Source organism: Lactuca virosa, chromosome 2, assembly GCF_052849685.1.
Source record: "Lactuca virosa cultivar CGN04683 chromosome 2, Lactuca_virosa_CGN04683_v6, whole genome shotgun sequence".
In the NCBI taxonomy this organism is placed as follows: Eukaryota; Viridiplantae; Streptophyta; class Magnoliopsida; order Asterales; family Asteraceae; genus Lactuca; species Lactuca virosa.
The window spans coordinates 179,540,946-179,561,106 of record NC_136427.1 but is presented as its reverse complement, the minus strand read 5'-3'; the positions used below and the strand labels follow the sequence as shown (position 1 = coordinate 179,561,106).

The following is a 20,161-nucleotide window of genomic DNA, read 5'->3' as shown; positions in this document are numbered from 1 at the left end:
TTTTCATTCAACTGAGCTTGAAATTCTTTGATTTATTTTGACTTGAATTGTTGGTGTTTCAGATGCAAGTATATAATGAACAAATTCAGGAACTACAAGCAAAGGTACAATACATAAATATAAGTATATAATGAACAAATTCTGTTTTTTTGTTCATATTTTTTCTCTAGTATATTCTACCTTGTAGAAGATAGTTTAATAATCATTTCTTCTAATTTCAAACCAAAAAAATGACACAAGTTATTTATTTTCGGATTCCTCCAACTTCTTATGAACAACTTCCTTGGAAGGCAGTGATGGAATCGCTCCTCTCTCTGTAACTGTAATGGCCCCACAGATATTTGCAAACCTCAATGCATCTCTTAGCTTCTTTTCATCCTAAAATGGGGCATGACATAAATCTTTTAAAAATCAATATATTCAGAAAATGATTTTTCAGCCAATTTTTTAAAATGTTTAACCGTAAATAATTGAGCATTTTTGGCCAAATTGAGAAGAATCCTCCAACAAAAGGATCACCTGTACCGGTTGTATCAACACACTTCACCTTAACACCACCAACTTTCCCATGAAAATCCTGAAAATAAAACTCACAAATTGATATCAATTAATATAATCCAACAATCGTATTAAATTTACAAAAATAACCTTTGTGTAGTATCTGCAACCATTAGGACCTTCTGTGACTATCAACAACTTGAGATTTGGGTGAAAAAGTTTGGTCAAGACAACTTTGTCATCATAGGGATCATCACCTCAGTCAAGAACACAATTTCATCTTCACTAATCTGTAATTTCCCGAAAAGTCAATAACCCATCAAAAGGTTTAAGTCAAAAAAGTCAACTCACTATGAAATTTTGCACCTTTATAACATCTGCTTAATCCCAAATGCTCAGGATGCCTTTTCGAGCAGCCTCAGGTGATGGCCACAAAGGTAGTCTCAAATTAGGATCATATGAAAGAATGCTTCCTGCTTTTTTAGCAATTTTCAATGCAGCTAAGTGAGATGATTTGCATGGATCTTCAATCAAACTAATGGATCCGTAGTGAAAGATTGTCGATTGGTTAAATAACAAAAAAGGGTCGCAATTTAATCTTTCTAAATATACAGCCATCAAAAATGGATGATTGAATGTACCTTTTGGATCAAATCTGTATCGAGTTCTGCCTCCGTGAGAAGCATATTGGCACTTGGATGGCGGAAGAACATGAACTCACGCTCTCCATCGGCTCTTAGGGTTACAAATGCTAATGCGGTTCTTGCTTGTTTGTCAAATCTCATTCCTGTGTTATCGACATTGTTTTCTTTTCCTAGCACCATTAATGTTATTTATACACCTGGCCTGATCTTCCCGACTTGTTTGTGTAATTTTTCAAAATTATGGTTGGTGGATTGAGATGACAGATATTTATTTGCTAACTTACACAGGGGAATTTTCCAGCAGTGACGAGAAAAAGTATAAAGAAATGAAGTGCGCTACAGAATGAGAGATATCTCAGAGTGCTGATGTCTATTGCACATGTGTTGGTTCCGGAGATCCTCGGTTAGCAAATTTTAGATTCTGTTGTTGGCTTAATTCAGATTCTGGGACAAAAAGAGTCCAGGGGTGTTTTTGGAATATTTAGTTTTTTAAACTTTTTTGAGTTATTTTAGGAGCCTAACTCTTTTAGTATATTTTGGAACTAGGCCTTAGATGCCTTTTTTCCCTCTACTTTACAGGTTCAGTATCAGATGCATCCATCACTTTCAGAGTTTCCTTCCAATAGTTTTTCCAAAATGGAGTGACAATCAATGAGAGACAATCACCAGGAATCGATTTTCCCTGGCCTGTGCCAAACCGTCCTATGTTCTTTTATGTCCAGGTATCTGCATGCTTTTCGTTCATATGTATACCTTTTACACTTGTAAGCATCAACATCAGGTTGTTACTGCTTCGGAATTTTTCCATGCCTTAAGTATACTCTCGCGTAACTGATGCAAGTTATAAGTAGTAGGGGTACCCTGATTACACGGACCAAAATTGTAACTAATGAAAGTTATAACTAGTAGGGGTACCTTGATCACAGGGACCAAAATTGTAACTAATGCAAGTTATTAATTATAAGGACTGGAACTGTAGTTATCGAAACTAAAAATCAAAGGGATTAAATCTACATATTCAAAACTATAGTATAGGGACTAAAACTATACCTATCTTAAATTAACAACTACAGGGACCAAAAATCTAATTGATATAAATTATAAACTGCATGGAATGAAATACATTATTGAAATAAAAAACTATATTGGGTAAATCTATCGTTACTGAAATTTAAAACTACATGGACCAAAAATGTAGTTATTAATCCAGGGAACTAAAAACATGTTACTATTCCATTAATCCATGGACCATTTCTGTAATTTCATATTACAATCCAGGGACCATTTCTATAATTTCATATTATAGAATGATTAGCATCCTCAACCTTTCATTTTTTGTTTTCTATTACAACATTGTACTCTGAATTTTTCTTCTCACTGGGAAACTTAGTCCGACAGCAAGCAATGGAAACACAGAAGTTTACATGATGGAAGAGAAATCACAAAACTTGAGCTGAAAGTGCTGAAGGTAGGTTAGATAGTATTTTTGTTACAGTTATTTGGTGAGTGATATGGAAATTTATTTAACATTTGTTGTATTGATTTGTTCAGATGGCAAGTGTGCAATGTCCTTAAGACACACATTTCTGGGTTTATGATGATGGGCGTTATGAGGAAGAAGGTCAGAATAATATCAAGGGAAATAATTAGAAAAAGGTATGTATTGTATTATTATATATTATCTATTATCTATTATTATTATGTAATGTATGATATTTACATATGTTGTAAAAAAAGTATGGTGGATAAAATGGTTTTTTGTTATTATGTAATGTATGATATTTACATATGTTGTTCTCGTTTCCTGTGCCACAAGGTCAGCCACAAAGAGAAAGGGATGAAGCCATCAATTACACAACTGTTCCAAATTACTTTGAGCCCGAAAAGATTCAAAAGCTTTTATTACTTGGACTCGAGGGTTCGTGAACAAGCACCATCTTTAAGCAGGCATGCCCCTGTTTCATTTCCATTATCATTTGTTATTTGATGGTTCCATTTTGTTGGATGTGTTTATATATTTTTTTGTGGTTGTTGGTAATGATGTTAGGCCATACCTATACTGATGGAAATCATTTGTGTTTCACCGAATCTGGCTGGAATAAATACGACCAACAGAAGGAGCTTCATTGCCAACATAACACACATTTCCACAATATTTTATTATATCTAATATATCATATTTAAATGATTATTACAGATTTTTCCACGGTTGAGGTTCAACAAGAAAGGAAATCTTCTTGCTGTTGCTACTGTTGAATACAAGGTAGGGGCATTTATGTCTTTTCACCAATCTTGTTGCATATTCTTAACTTATCTAATTTTGGCAGGTTGATCCTGCTACATGGCCAATAATGATCTTTAGGGTCTGCTAGAAGGATTGGAGATTGCAGTTAAGCTTCTATCTTAGACTTCACGCCAAGGACTTGATGAATTTAAGCTAGCAATGTTTTACTTGATTTGGACATGAACCCAAAGATATCATACTTTGGCATGGCTAGAAGCTTTGGAGGAAACGAGACTCAAGCAAAAGCAAGCACACGGAGATTTGTTGCCACATAGTAAGCTAGATAATGCAATTGTATATAAATTCTGCTTCTCTTGAGTTCATTTTTTTTATAACATTTACTCACTATTGGAATAATTATTTGTATTTATTTATAACATATTAGTGAAATGAATTATCTTTGTTATTTATGGTATTTTATTTTGTATTATGAGATTTTTAATGTGTTACGACACGCAAATGTGTGTCGTCTTCTTTATGACAGGGCCTTCCTTGACACGCATTTACGCATCGTTTGAGCGTTTTACGACCCGCATTGTGTGTCGTAAAAGGTTGTTTTCTAGTAGTGGCCAACGTAGTAGCTGACGCCCTAAGTCGGAAAGAATACTCTGGTCGTAGAGTCAAATCATTGACTATGACTATCCATTCACACTTGTCCACACAAATTAAGGAGGCTCAACTTGAAGCCTTGAAACCTGAAAATGTGGCAGGTGAATCCCTGAGAGGGATGGATAAAAACTTACAAGTCAAGGGTGGCGGAGCCTTATACCTCATGGATCGGATCTGGACACCGAAACATGGTGGTTTCAGAGACTTGGTCATGACCGAAGCGCACAACACTCGATATTCCGTCCACCCAGGTTCAGATAAGATGTATCTGTATCTCAAAAAGTTATACTGGTGGACTAATATGAAAGTGGAGATTGATACCTTCGTGATCAAGTGTCTTATTTGCGCCAAGGTTATGGTCAAATACCAGAAACCCTCAGGTTTACTACAACAGCTGGAGATACCTGAATGGAAGTGGGAGCGGATCACGATGGACTTCATAACCAAGTTTCCCAAGACATCGGGTGGTCTCGATACCATATGGGTGATCGTAGACAGGTTAACAAAGTCCGCACACTTCCTGCCTATCAAAGAAACTGACAAGATGAAGAAACTAAAAAGAACCTACATTAGGGAGATTGTACGTCTGCATGGTGTTCCCATATCCATTATATCTGATAGAGATAGTAGATTCACTTCTAGGTTCTGGAAGTCGCTACAAGGTTCCCTAGGAACTACGCTGGACATGAGTATAGCCTACCATCCGCAAACCGACGGACAAAGTGAGAGGACTATTCAAACCTTGGAAGATATATTGCGAGCCTGTGTGATAGACTTTGGGAAGGCATGGGATACTCATTTACCCCTTGTCGAGTTCTCCTATAATAACAGTTATCACACGAGCATAAAGGCTGCTCCATTTGAAGCCCTCTATGGCCGAAAGTGCAGATCCCCTCTGTGCTGGGCTGAGGTGGGTGACACACAGTTAGCTAAAGGACAAGTTCCTGACAGCACTCTCATAGGTCCAGAGATCATTCAGGAAACGACAGAGAAGATCGTTCGGATTCGTGAACAATTGAAAGCCTCTAGAGACCGACAGAAAAGCTACGCAGTCAAGAGAAGGAAACCTTTGGAATTCCAGGTTGGTGACCATGTTCTATTGAAGGTCTCACCCTGGAAGGGCTTGATACGCTTTGGAAAGCGTGGAAAGATAAATCCAAGATACGTAGGGCCTTTCGGGATTCTCGCTAGAATCGGCCCTGTAGCTTACAAACTCAAACTTCCTCGCAAACTTAGTAACGTACATCCTACTTTCCGCGTTTCGAACATGAAAAAGTGTCTGTCCGACGAGACTCTTGTAATCCCACTTGACAAGATCGAGCAAGGAGAGCCTCAACTTCGTGGAAGAACCAGTAGAGATCATGGACCGAGAGGTCAAGCAAACGAAGCAAAGCCGTATCCCGATAGTTAAGGTTTGCTGAAATGCTAAGCGAGGACATGAATTCACTTGGGAGCGCGAGGATCAAATGAAACAGAAATATCCTCATATTTTTAATTAGTTATTTGTAATGGCTTAAACTCTAATTTCGGGACAAAATTCTCTCTAACGGGGGGATGATGTGACAACACGAAATTTCTATCTTGTAAAGCCATTCAATTCAATCAAGAGTCAGACTTGTTTCTGCTATCTTTTAGCATTGTTAAAGGTCTGTTTGAGTGTTCTAAGCGTAGTACATTCAAGGATTAAGTGTTAGGAAGTATCTACGAGAGTTAATTGTGCAGCATTCAAGCCGGGAAACTCCATCACTTGGAGTTTACGGTCGTAAACTAGAGATTACGGCCGTAATCTCTTGGATGGCCGTGAACTCCACCCTTAAGGGTCAGTTCATATATGAGTCAGTTCAAACATACTATATACTAGAAGAGAGAGAACATACTATACACTAGAACAGAGAGAACATACTATACACTAGAACAGAGAGAACATATTATACACTAGAACAGAGAGAACATACTATTCACTAGAACAGAAGGAACATACTACACTAATACAAGAACAAGATAACATTAATGTGAGCTCCTACTTCATGGCGCGGCAATGTACCGCTGTGTCACGTTTTGTAACCAGAGTCTCCTGGAGGGAGAGCGTGAATTTGTGTATAGATCTATACGGGATTGACCATCTTACACATTGTTGCTAGCTACAGCGGGACCTGCAGGTCTACGGGTGACGAATGTCATACCATTTCGCGGTCTTTGATCACCGTGTTTTACTAGTCAATCAAGTATGGTTATAATCTCATCACATTTTACCTTAATTAAAGAAACTGGTTTAAGGTAGTTAGTACATCCGTAGTTACTTATATACAATACTACTGTACATCGTCATTTTCCCATTACATTTATATTGTGATCTTCTCACAAAAACGGTAATGGAAACTATTTTCTGGTAATAATAGCCATTCTTAGGAAAAACACTCACTTTTACAAAAGGATAACATACAAAACAGTCGGGTCTTGGTAGAAGACTACTTTAGTAGAAAATATAGGATTTTCTAGGAACTATACAAACATTTGCATCAAACTCTTACAAACATTTACATCAAACACTTACAAACTTTACATCAAACATTTACAAACACTTTCATCAAACTTATACAAACAATGACACTAAAATCTTATGAACTCACCAGCTTAAATGTTGATCTACGCTTTCAAAATAACTTGTATTCTCAGGTCACCAGTAGACAGGTACCGATGACCAGGTTTTGAGAAGACGGAGCATGTTTAAGACTCGTCTTTTATTTTGTATTCATATTTTGGTGTCTTTCAAACTATACACAGAACACACTTGTATTAAATTATACTATTAATGCAATGGATGATGTTGTTGCGTGCTTTACTATTATGCATTGTTATGATACTGTACATGACGTCCTCCGCCCCCGAACGTTTCCGCTGTTCTGGTTTGGGGGTGTGACATCCTTCTTCAGATGGAGATCAGGTGGTGCTGCACTCCCTAGTGACGGAGGAGGCATCGTATGATTCGTGGATGTCGAGCCCACCTAACCCTACTGTGTAAGATCCCGACTCCCAGGTATATTATTTAATTATATTATATTCATTTTGTTAGGGAAACTCGACGAGTTGGAGGGTCCAACTCGCCGAGTAGAGATGGAGATGCCCGTGTGATTTTTAGAGTCTACTCGACGAGTTGGAGGACCCCAACTCGACGAGTAGGTGTTGAGTAAGAAAACCCTAATTTTCAGGGTTTATACTGTATTTGAAGGACCTTAAGCCTTCATTTCTTCCTACCTTATCATTTTGACACCCTAAGAGAAACCCTAAACGAGCTGGTATCATCTGTGAGAGAGAGAGAGAGGCTAAAAGTGTGTGATTTGGTGCATTCTTGGAAGGGGAATAGAAGAGCAAAAGGCTTGGAACGAGAAGAAGGATTTGGATCCAGTGTTCCTTCTGTACTAGCTGCTAATTGGAGGTAAAAAGCTATCACCTTGACCATTGTTTGGTTAGATCTATTCTTTAGGAAGTTTGTGGCCATTTCCATCATCCTTTTTTAGTCTTTGAGTCATTTGAGCATGACATGAAGTTGAAACTTTAGATCTGGACTGTCTGAGGTCCCTTGAGCATAAAGATCCAAGCTTTATCAAGTTATTGGCCAAGTTCCAAACATTAAACCTTCTATAGAGCTTTATTTTGGCATTTTGAGCCCTAGGTGCCATGCTTGGACGTAAAGCTTGCAGCTTTACGTGGTATTTCAGCCTTGGGAGGCTAGATCTAGAGTTTGGGACTTTATTTCTGCTTAGAATCGTTTGAATGAGAATTGGACTAGAGGGACTCGATGAGTGCATGAGCCGACTCGACGAGTCAATTAGGGTTTTCCCCGATTCTTCTGAGAACAGAAGGAACTAGACGAGCCGCATAGGTGCACTCGACGAGTTAGGTCAATAGGGACTGCTGACTCGAGTGTTAACTTTCGTTGACTTTTACGGTTTGGTCAAGTGATGGATATGGAGACCATGGAGGGGTAAAATGGTCTTTCACCCTTTCCCGTAGTTAGAAAGGGGATTAGCCTAACATCTTTAGTGTGATTATTATAAAGTGTTAATTAGTGATGATTGTGATATGTAGGCGGAGTCTAGACCTATCGTTGAGCGCGAGACATATTTTCTTTGCTTACGAGGTGAGTCTTCTCACTATACTTACCTGAGTGGTAACACTGTGTGACCGGAGGGTTTTATTTGAGTTATCGACTGGAGGATCCTATGTGCTTATATTGAGTTATGTGATATTATACATTTTGTCTTTGTGATATATGCTATATTATTTTGTGCTTTACCGAGTTAGGATCGGAGGGTCCAAACCGAGTTGTGAGACCGAAGGGTCTTCACTGAGATACAGGACTGGAGCGTCCAACTCGAGCTGTGAGACCGGAGGGTCTTCACTGAGACACATGATCGGAGGGTGCACACCAAGCCGTGAATCATTGTTCTTCCGTGAGTTCAAAAACACGAAGCCACCATAGTTTGATGGGACGCAGTGTAACAAACCGTTATTTCAAACCTATGTAATAATGTAGGTCAATTTGTATTTCTTTTTAAAATAATAAAGAGAAATTTTAGCATACTGTGTATATTTACATAATTGACCCTCAAAAATAAATTATTAAACAATCTCGATTGGGATGAACCAAGTGATAGAGATTGTAACAAGGTTTCCAAAAACATAAAGAACACTAAAATCCGAGTTATAACGAAGAAGTTATGACCAATCGAAGATCCACGACAAAACCGGCAAAACACTGTTCAGTGTAAAAATTGTATTTTCAATAAAAGGCTTTTTAGCCTTAACAATCTAAATGAAAGTTGTATTTTATGTTAAACCGATAACTTTCATAAAAAGAACGGCAAAATCTGACTTCGTATGAGGAAGTTACGATTTTTCTAAGTTTCAGTGTAGCAGTGTAAAACTAAAAACTCGAAATAAAGATTGAGTGATTTTTAGCCGACACAACCTAAATGAGAATTGAAGGTCTCGTCAATAGTAGTACAATGGTAAAAAGACAGACAAAAACGGACGTCGGATGAAGAAGTTATGGATTTTTAACGGATTTCCTGTCCCAGTCTGTTAAAAATAATAATATTAAAAATAAAGTCAAAATCAGCCGACGAATCAAAATGAAAGTCGTAGAGTATAACTCTACCTATGCGTGCATATAAAGAACGTCGAAAACAGAGCTCGTATGCGAAAGTTATGATTTTCGCAAGTTTTTGGCACAAAAATCAAGAAATATTGAAAACCGGGCAATTTCGCAAGGCTGACCTTCGGCCACGTCACCTCGCATGTGAGGCCTCCACGTGTCACCTTCTGATTAGAACGCAGTTCACCGTGTCACCTTCTGATTCGACCAAGTCCGAGGTCCAATAAGCAGTCGACACTCTCACATGAGACACCCCCGGACACCCCTCGGTCACCCCCCCTTGGACACATGCCCTCTTCCCATTGGACCCAAGTCCGGTCCAGCCCGAAGCCACCACCTCCGAGCCATCTGTTCGAGCCTTGCCCCATGTACCCTTCGCATGTCCGACGCGTGCCTAGCTGACTCACCCTTCGGTCCGAGGCTGCGGCCTATAAAAGCCATGCGAGGGCTTCCGAAGAATTCACATATTTCACCCCAAAATTCATCTTTCTTCACACTTTCTACCCCCACAAGCATATTTACAATCCCTAAAGCCCCGGTATCCTAATTCAAACCCTAAGCAAGCCTCGAAGCCCCGAGATTCCCGAGAAGTTAACCTCTCTCCAGTCGAAACTCTGCCCGATTTGAGCCTGTTTTTCGTCAAATAAACTCCTTTCCGGGAAACGAAACGTTGTCCGAATCACCACCTATCATGTGAGTTCATACCCCCGTATTTTCATAATTTCTACTATTTTAAGGGGGGAATAGAAGCATAACACAAGAACTTTGTGTTTTAAAATCATGATTTCAAATCATGATAAAACGACATTTAATCATCAAAAATACTCAAAACATTAAACTCTTTTATAAACTTATATTTTTCTCCAAAAATTCATATTTGTATATATATATATATATATATATATATATATATATATATATATATATATATATATATATATATATATATATATATAAAAGGCTTAGGACTGATAACTCATTATGGGTCCTTTTCCTTGTTTGGATGTGGGCTTGTAGTACTGGTTATTTGTCCGAGTGTCGTTTAAATTTTACTTATATATAGAATTTTATATGTATATAAATATAAAAGTTATTTCATCAGTTTAACTACCTTTGTAACATGTTGAGCAAGGGATTACCTGCAAACATAGTTAAATACGGATTCAGAAAGTACATATAAATTATAATAGGTATAATTTATGATACATAGAACAATAATTCATGATTCAAGTATACTAGAATACACTGTTTTACAAGAAACAAGGGTTTTGATTCAGAACAAATCAAGGGTTTACACTTATCAAATACATGTTCGGAATACTAATTCAAGAACATACTGTCAATCATTTATTTCAGAATGATTGGGTTTTGATTCAGAACAAATCAAGGGTTTACACTTATCAAATACATGTTTGGAATACTAATTCAAGAACATACTGTCAATAATTTATTTCAGAATGATTGGGTTTTCATGACTAATATACATGTAACGTTTATATGCTTTTTTATGAGACATTCAATTCAGGTTGTTTAATTCATTTTAGACAACCAAGGTAAAGTCCTGACATTATAACCAGAATCTCCAGCCCGGGGATCGAAACAAGTTGTGTGTAGATCTATATCGGGATTGACAACCCCGCACTCAGGCTGCTAGCTACAGTCAGACATACACGCCAATGAGTGGCAATTGTTATCAACAGTTTAAACGCCCACAAAGCGTTTGTTTCAGGTCATCCGTCATAGTATGGTTATAATAACTCATTAAAAAGATATTAACAATACGTTAATGTATAAACAACTAAACGAAAGTACACCTTCAAAGTACCAGTTTACAGAATACAAACTATAATGGTTCAATACAGTTTTCAATAACAGCTGGTGAAGCCAGACACACTCTCAGTTACAAGTTTTTCATAAAGGAATACAAATACAAAACATTGATACAAAGAGAACGGTTTTATGGGAATAAAACTGCTTTTCATATACAACAGAAAATATAGGATTTTATGGAACAGTTTACATATACAAGATACAGAGACACCCTTTCAACCATAAACACTTATGCACTCACTCAACTTTATGTTGATACTCTATTTTCAAATTACTTGTATTCTCAGGGAAATAATACACAGATACTCCCCGAGCTTTTTGAGAAGATGGAGCTATGTTGAGTCATATCTTCTTATGTATAACTATTTTGGTTCAATATAAAATGATTGAACACATGTAAATACTTATACTTTTTAAATACAATGGTTGTTTGTACTTTGATTACTATGATGCATGTGTTGTGATACTATAATTGAAGTCCTCCACCCCTGGACGTTTCCGCCGTCTGGTTTGGGGGTGTGACACGCAAGACCCGAACGCTGCCATGAGATGGATCTCTGACATTGAGGGGTGTTTCTATATGTGTTCATGCCCGGAGGAACTGAGAGTTCGGTTTGTGCTGAACCAGATTTGCTTGGGAGTGAAAGACTGGTGGAAGTTTGTGATGACTGATTTTACCCATGCAGATCATGCTGCAGTGACTTGGGAGAGGTTCACCAAGTTATTCAGAGATGAGTATGTTCCCCATGTGGAGAGAGAACGTTTGGCACAAGAGTTTCTGTCTCTCAAGCAGAAGACAAAATCAGTGACAGAGATTACGAGGATGTTTCATGAGTGGGCGTTGTTCTGCCCTGAGCACGTGTCTACTGAGCAGGGACGTGTGAGCCGATATTGAGCATTTTGAGGAGAGATATCTGGTATTTCGTGGCAAACTCGTCTTATCGGACATTGGATGAGTTGCAGACCAATGCCAGGAGGAGAGAGATTGAGCTAGAGATTCAGACTAGAGAGGAGGGAGAGCAGCAGGGGAGGGATAGGAGACCAGTGTAGTCGCAGCCGGCGACGAAGCAAGCTAAGCCCACTGATTCGAGAGTTGGAGGCCAGAAGAGCCGCACTTGTGGCAAGTGCGGAAAGAGTGATGAGGGGTCCTGTCGAGCGGGGATTTGCTACAAATATGGCAAGGAGGGGCATATGGCGAGGGACTGCTCCAAGGGGTTTTCGGTTTGCTTTCACTGTAACCAGACGGGCCACCGAAAGGCCGAGTGTCCCTAGCTCACTCAGGGATCAGCTCAGGCTGCTACTCCTGCTGCTTTACGTGTTACTGATGGTCGGCCGGGGAAGGCCAAGCCTCTGAGGGCTCGTGGGAGAGCATTTTAGTTTACTGCGGAGGAGGTTCGCGCAACGCCTAATGTTGTTGCTGGTACATATCTCCTTACTTATGTTATTTTGAGATTTGTTTAAGCTTATATTGTGTTGTATATAGGTACTTTTCTTATAAGTTCTGTGCCTTCTTTGGTGTTATTTGAATCGGGTGCGAGTCGATCTTTCGTTTCCTTATCCTTTAGTCGTCACATTAGCGTCAGACGCGAGGCGATGAGTCGACCACTCAGGGTTTCTATAGCCGATGAGCATGCGGTCTTTTCCACTGATGTATTCCAGGGATGTGTATTAGAGATTTTCGGTGTTTAGTTCCCGATAGATCTGGTGCCGCTAGCAATGGGGGATGTCTGTGTCATAGTGGGCATAGATTGGTTGATCCGTTTTGGAGTTGTGATTGACTGTGAGCATCAGATGGTCACCATACGAGACCCTAGTGGGGGAGTACTTACTGTGTATGGCGAGGGGACGAGATCTGGATCAGCGTTCTGCTATGCCGCCAGGGCGAGGCAGAGTTTACAGCAGGGATGCATGGGCTTTTTAGCATACGTGATGGATACGAGAGTTGGCACTGAGAGGGCGAGTTCTATTTTCGATGTTCCGGTGGGGTGTGAATTCCCGGATGTTTTTTTTCGAGGAATTACCGGGGGTGCCTCCTGAAAGGCAGGTGGAGTTCCGAATCGATCTGATTCCGGGTGCGACGCCTATTGCCAAGGTACCTTATCACCTTGCGCCACCTGAGATGCAGGAGTTGTCTTCGTAACTCTAGGAGCTACAGGGAAGGGTTTTATTAGACCGAGTAGCTCACCACGGGGAGCGCCGATCCTTTTTGTCAAGAAAAATGATGGTTCACATCGGATGTGCATTGATTACCGGGAGTTGAACAAGCTGACGGTTAAGAACCGTTATCCACTACCGAGGATCGATGACTTGTTTGATCAGTTATAGGGGGCGTCTTTCTTTTCCAAGATTGATTTGAGGTCTGGGTATCATCAGATGAGGGTCTGTGAGGAGGATATTCAGAAGACAGCTTTTCGAACTCGTTATGAGCATTGCAAGTTTGTGGTGATGCCTTTCGGGCTCACCAATGCACCTACAACGTTCATGGACCTCATGAACCGGGTGTGTAGGCCCAAGTTGGATAGGTCGGTGAACGTGTTCATCAATGACATTTTGGTGTACTCGAGGTCTAGGGACCAGCATGAGGAGCACATGCGGGAGATTCTTGGAGTATTGAGGATGGAGAGGCTTTATGACAAATTCTCCAAGTGTGATTTCTGGTTACCAGTGGTCCAGTTCTTGGGATACCTCGTTAATCAGAATCGGATTTTGTTCGACCCGGCCAAGATTGAGGTAGTTATGTAATGGGAGATCCCAAGATCCCCATCCGAGATCAGGAGTTTTCTGGGTTTGGCAAGTTACTATCGGAGGTTTATCAGAGATTTCTCCAAGATTGTTGTTCCTCTCACCATATTGACCAGGAAGGGTGTTACTTTTGTTTGGGGGCCCGAGTAGCATACTTCATTCGAGACTCTTCGCCAGAGATTGTGTGAAGCTCCAGTGTTAGCTCTTTCTGAGGGAGTGAAGGACTTTTTAGTCTACTGTGATACATATATATCAGGGATGGGTGATGTTTTGATGTAAAGGGGACATGGGATAGCATATGCGTCGAGGCAGCTGAAGCCTTACGAGACGAGGTATCCCACCCACGATTTGGAGCTGGGGGCGGTGGTGTTCGCCCTCAAGATTTAGCGCCACTATCTCTATGGTGTCCGGTGTACCATATACACGGACCATAAGAGCCTGAAGAACCTTATGGATCAGCCTAAACTGAATATGAGACAGAGGAGGTGGTTGGATGTAGTGAAAGACTATGACTATGAGATTTTGTATCATCCTGGCAAGGCTAATGTGGTAGCTGATGCCCTGAGTCGTAGAGCAGCTAGTGCTCCAATCCGAGACGTGTGCATGAGGATGACAGTGATGAATCTAGTCTTAGATACCATCCGAGAGTCCCAAGTGGTGGCCATGAGACCAGAGAACCGTAAAAGGGAGCGGGTGATCGGGCAGATTTCTGAGTTTGAGACTGATGGTCGTGGGCTTATGACCTATCATGGGCGGATATGGGTTCCATATTCGGGTGGAGCTCAACAAACTTTGATGGAAAAGGACCATAAGTCGAGGTTTTCCATCCAACCTGGGGCCACTAAGATGTATTTGGATTTGAGAAGGGATTATTGGTGGCCCTGTATGAAGAGAGATGTGGCATGGGTAGTTGAGAGATGCTTGACCTGTCGCCAGGTGAAGGCAGAGTACCAGCGTCCTCATGGCAAGTTGCAGCCTTTGGAGGTTCCTCTATGGAAGTGGGAGCATATTTCCATGGATTTTATTACCAAGTTACCGAGGACAGCACGAGATGTTGATGCGATATGGGTGATTGTAGATCGGTTGACGAAGAGCGCTCACTTCCTGGCTATAAGTGAGAGCTCTTCTGCGGAGAAATTGGCCGAGATCTACATTCGAGAGGTGGTGGCACGGCATGGGGTGCCAACATCGATAGTGTCAGATCGGGATGTGCGTTTTACTTCCAGGTTCTGGAAGAAATTTCATCAGGAGTTAGGTACCCGGTTGCATTTCAGCACCGCTTACCACCCACAGACAGACGAGTTGAGTGAGCGGACGATTCAGACGCTCGAGGACATGCTACGCGTATGTGTTATGGACTTCGGTGGAAGTTGGGACACATACTTGTCCTTGGCTGAGTTTTCATACAACAAAAGCCATCACTCCAGCATCGGTATGCCTCCCTTTGAGCTTTTATATGGGAGGAGGTGTCAGACTCCCATATGTTGGGGAGAGGTAGGGCAGAGAGTGGTGGGGAGCACTGAGATAGTGCTCAAGACGACAGAGCAGATCCAGCAGGTCAGACAGAGATTACTAACTGCCCAGAGTCGTCAAAAGAGTTACGCAGACCAGCGACGTTTAGAGCTGGAGTTCCAGGTCGAAGATTATGTTCTCCTGAAGGTATCCCCATGGAAAGAGGTGATCTGATTCAGGAAGCGGGGCAAGCTGGTCTCTAGATACATCAGTCGTTTCAGAGTGATCACTCGAGTGGGTAAGGTAGCCTATCGGTTAGAGTTGCATGCAAGTTTAAGTCAGATTCATAACACCTTCCATGTGTCCCAGCTGAGGAAGTGTGTAACCGATGAGACGACAGTGGTCCCTTTAGAAGACCTTCAGGTTGATGATCGCCTAAACTACATTGAGAAGCCGATAGCGATCTTGGATAGGAAGGTGAAGGTCTTGAGGAATAAAGTGGTTCCCTTAGTTCAGGTTCAGTGGCAGCATCGGAAGAAATCCGAGTGGACTTGGGAGTCGGAGAATTGTAACATCCCGACTCCCAGGTATAATATTTAATTATATTATATTCATTTTGTTAGGGCAACTCGACGAGATGGAGGCCCAACTCGCCGAGTAGAGATGGAGATGCCCACATGATTTTTAGAGTCTACTCGACGAGTTGGAGGACCCCAACTCGACGAGTAGGTGCTGAGTAAGAAAACCCTAATTTTCAGGGTTTATACTGTATTTGAAGGACCTTAAGCCTTCATTTCTTCCTACCTTATCATTTTGACACCCTAAGAGAAACCCTAAACGAGCTGGTATCATCTGTGAGAGAGAGAGAGAGGCTAAAAGTGTGTGATTTGGTGCATTCTTGGAAAGGGAATAGAAGAGCAAAAGGCTTGGAACGAGAAGAAGGATTTGGATCCAGTGTTCCTTCTGTACTAGCTGCTAATTGGAGGTAAAAAGCTATCACCTTGACCATTGTTTGGTTAGATCTCTTCTTTAGGAAGTTTGTGGCCATTTCCATCTTCCTTTTTGAGTCTTTGAATTATTTGAGCATGACATGAAGTTGAAACTTCAAATCTGGACTGTATCAGGTCCCTTGAGTATAAAGATCCTAGCTTTATCAAGCTATTGGCCAAGTTCCAAACATTAAACCTTCTATAGAGCCCTGTTTTGGCATTTTGAGCCTTAGGTGCCATGGATGGACGTAAAGCTTGTAGCTTTACGTGGTATTTCAACCTTGGGAGGCTAGATCTAGAGTTTGGGACTTTATTTCTGCTTAGAATCGTCTGAATGAGAATTAGACTAGAGGGACTCGACGAGTCAGTTAGGGTTTTCCCCGATAGTCTGGACGCGCTACAACTCGGCGAGTTGAGGAGACAACTCGACGAGTTGAGTTGGAGTTTTCCCGATTCTTTTGAGAACAGGAGGAACTCGACGAGCCGCATAGGTGCACTCGACGAGTTGGGTCAATTGGGACTGCTGACTCGAGTCTTGACTTCCGCCGACTTTTATAGTTTGGTCAAGTGATGGATATGGAGACCGTGGAGGGGTAAAATGGTCTTTCACCCTTTCCCTTAGTTAGAAAGGGGATTAGCCTAACATCTTTAGTGTGATTATTATAAAGTGTTAATTAGTGATGATTGTGATATGTAGGCGGAGTCTAGACCTATCATTGAGCGCGAGACATATTTTCTTTGCTTACGAGGCGAGTCTTCTCACTATACTTACCTGAGTGGTAATACTGTGTGACCGGAGGGTTTTATTTGAGTTATCGACCGGAGGGTCCTATGTGCTTATATTGAGTTATGTGATATTATACATTTTGTCTTTGTGATATATGCTATATTATTCTGTGCTTTACTGGGTTAGGATCGGAGGGTCCAAACCGAGTTGTGAGACCGGAGGGTCTTCACTGAGATACAGGACTGGAGCGTCCAACCCGAGCTGTGAGACCGAAGGGTATTCACTGAGACACATGATCGGAGGGTGCACACCAAGCCGTGAGACGGGAGGGTCCTCACCGAGATGCATGACCGGAGGGTCCATGCCGAGCTATAGCCATGAGAGGCTTATTATTTGTGTATGTGGTATTTTGGGGAACTCACTAAGCTTCGTGCTTACCGTGTTGTGTGATATGTGTTTCACGTACTTCTTAGGATCGCGGGAAGGCGCCGGCTTGATTGTACAAACGAGTTGGACTTTATTTTTTTGATGATTCTGGGATATTATCAAACAATCGTTGACTTGTGTTTTGACAACTTATACATTTATGGTTTTTGAGAAATGTGATATTGGGATTTATGTGATTTTAAAAATGAAAATTTTGTTTGAATATTTAGAGTGTTACATACTGATATGGAGTTTATCGAGGATGAGGAGCCACTGGAGGAGGATCCACATGATAAGCAAGCAGGAGGAGATCCAGCCATCTAGGTGACAGCTCCCCATATCCCGACTCGTCATCCCACGGTGATGGACATCTCGAGACTTAGGAGGAGGACACTCTTGAGTCAGAGCCATCATCATAGTCTCTAGCCTCAGACCAGCCTTCCAGTGTGTACGCCTCAGGACCCCGAGGGATCTACACCACCATAAAATCCATTCCTATTCCATCCCGAAAGAGAGCAACATCACCCCCATCATCCCCAAATCCATCCAAGAAACCTTGCCCTACCAGACGCCCCAAGTAGACGAGTGGATCCAGGAGGATAACATTGGCCACTACAAGATCGGAAAGTCTTCCCAGGCTCCAAGACGCGGCCTTATCCCTGACGATCCCATAAATCAAGCGATTTCATTGTTAGTTCCATGTGTGGCACGACACGAGGATCACATACATCAGTTACAGGAGGATAGCAACTCTTTGCGGAGGGAGGTTAGGATGTTGACCGACACCATCAAGCGGTTCATCGAGGAACGATGGTTTAGAAGGCTGACCTTCCTAAGGCAGAGGGTAGAAAAAGGAAATTTGGCAAGGTGGCCAAAGGGAAGGCTAGGAAGTCATCAGAGAGGAAGCGGGAAGTTATTTGAGCGTTGACAGTTGTCGCACCCTCGGTAGGGACTACTTCATGAGGCAGTCCTAAGTACAAGGAATGTGGGTATCATTACCATGGAGCATGATGGTTCTGTACCAACTACGGCAAAAGATGTCATCTTGCAAACAAGTGTAGAACCCCATCCAATAGAGATAGTCGAGCGTTCTATGAGTGCAAGGAAATTGGGCACCTCAGAAGTCATTTTCCGAAATTAAGAGGTCATGGAGGTGCTGCTAGAGGTAGGGCATTTGTTATCGGAGTGAGGGAAGTCGTTGAAGATCTGACAGTAGTGATGGGTACGTTACTAATCAATAATTTGTATGCAAATATTCTTTTTGATATCGGCGCCAATAGAAGCTATATTACTACCAAATTTAGGTAGTTATTAGATCACCACTATAGTAAACTTAGGGAAGCCTATAGAGTAGAAATGGCTAACGGCCAAGTCGGTAGTATAAGGGAAATACTTAGGAATTGTGCCTTTACTCTAAATTGTCATCCCTATCTCTTCGACCTTATGTAAATGGTAATTAGAAGTTTCGACGTCATTATTGGCATGGACTGGTTATCCGCTAACCACGTCAGTGCTTTACTTCGAGAAGGTTCTACGTCTACCCTTACCCAACGAAGAATCTGTGATCATCTTCGGCGACAAGCCTAATAGAAACCTTAGGATCATCTCGTACATGAAGGGTACGAAATACTTGCAGAAAAAGTATTTCGCCTTCTTAGCTCATATTGTCGATAGGGAAGACAATAAGAAGAAAAGATCAAGGAAGTAGCTCAGGTGTGTGAATTCCCTGATGTATTCCCTAAAGATCTACCTGGTCTGCCGCCAGTTCGTCAAGTAGAGTGTAGGATTGATATAGTCCCAGGAGCTACCCTAGTAGTAAAGTCTCCTTATAGACTGGCACCCTCGAAGATGCAAGAGCTCTCCAGCCAACTACAAGAACTTTTTGACAAGGGTTTCGTCAGACCAAGCTTTTCGCCTTGGGGAGCACCCATTTTATTTGTCAAGAAGAAGGACGGATCTTTCTAAATGTGCATAGACTATAGAGAGCTACATAAGTTGACCATTAAGAATAGATATCCTCTACCCCAAATAGACGATATTTTCAATCAATATCAAGGATCCAATTACTTCTCTAAGACCGACTTGAGATTAGTATATCATCAACTTCGAATCCTGGAAGAGGACATTCCAAAGACTGCGTTCAGAACATGTTGCGGTCATTACGAGTTCTTGGTCATACCTTTCGGATTGACCAATGCCCTGGTGGTCTTTATGGATCTTATGAATTGAGTGAGTAAACCCTACTTGGATAAATTCGTGATTGTATTCATCAACGATATTCTGGTATACTCACGAACCAAGGAAGAGCATAGGCAACACCTTCGAGTAATCCTTGAGCTGTTAAGGAAAGAAAAGTTGTACGCCAAATTTTCGAAGTGCGAATTTTGGTTAAGAGAAGTACACTTTCTTGGGCATGTGGTGAGTAGTAAAGGAATTCGTGTCGAACCTTCCAAGATAGAAGCGGTCAAGAATTGGGAAGCACCCAGGACGCCAACGGAAGTGCGTCAATTTCTAGGACTGTCCGGCTACTACCAGAGATTTATAGAGAATTTCTCTAGTATAGCCAAACCCCTCACAATGTTAACCCAAAAGGAAGTGAAATTTATTTGGGAAGACAGGCATGAAGCAGCTTTCCAAAAGCTAAAGGATATGTTGTGTAGTGCACCAATACTATCTCTTCCAAAAGGAAATGATGACTTCATAGTATACTATGATGTATCACACCAAGGAATAGGATGTGTATTAATGCAAATAGATAAGGTCATAGCCTACACCTCAAGATAACTTAAGGTGCATGAGAAA

At 41.3% G+C, this 20,161-nt stretch overlaps 1 pseudogene; it reads right to left on the bottom strand.

Annotated features, from left to right (window-relative positions):
* Positions 1-240: 240 nt before the first annotated feature.
* Positions 241-1,322, bottom strand: LOC145158004 (putative fructokinase-7; annotated as a pseudogene).
* Positions 1,323-20,161: the final 18,839 nt, after the last annotated feature.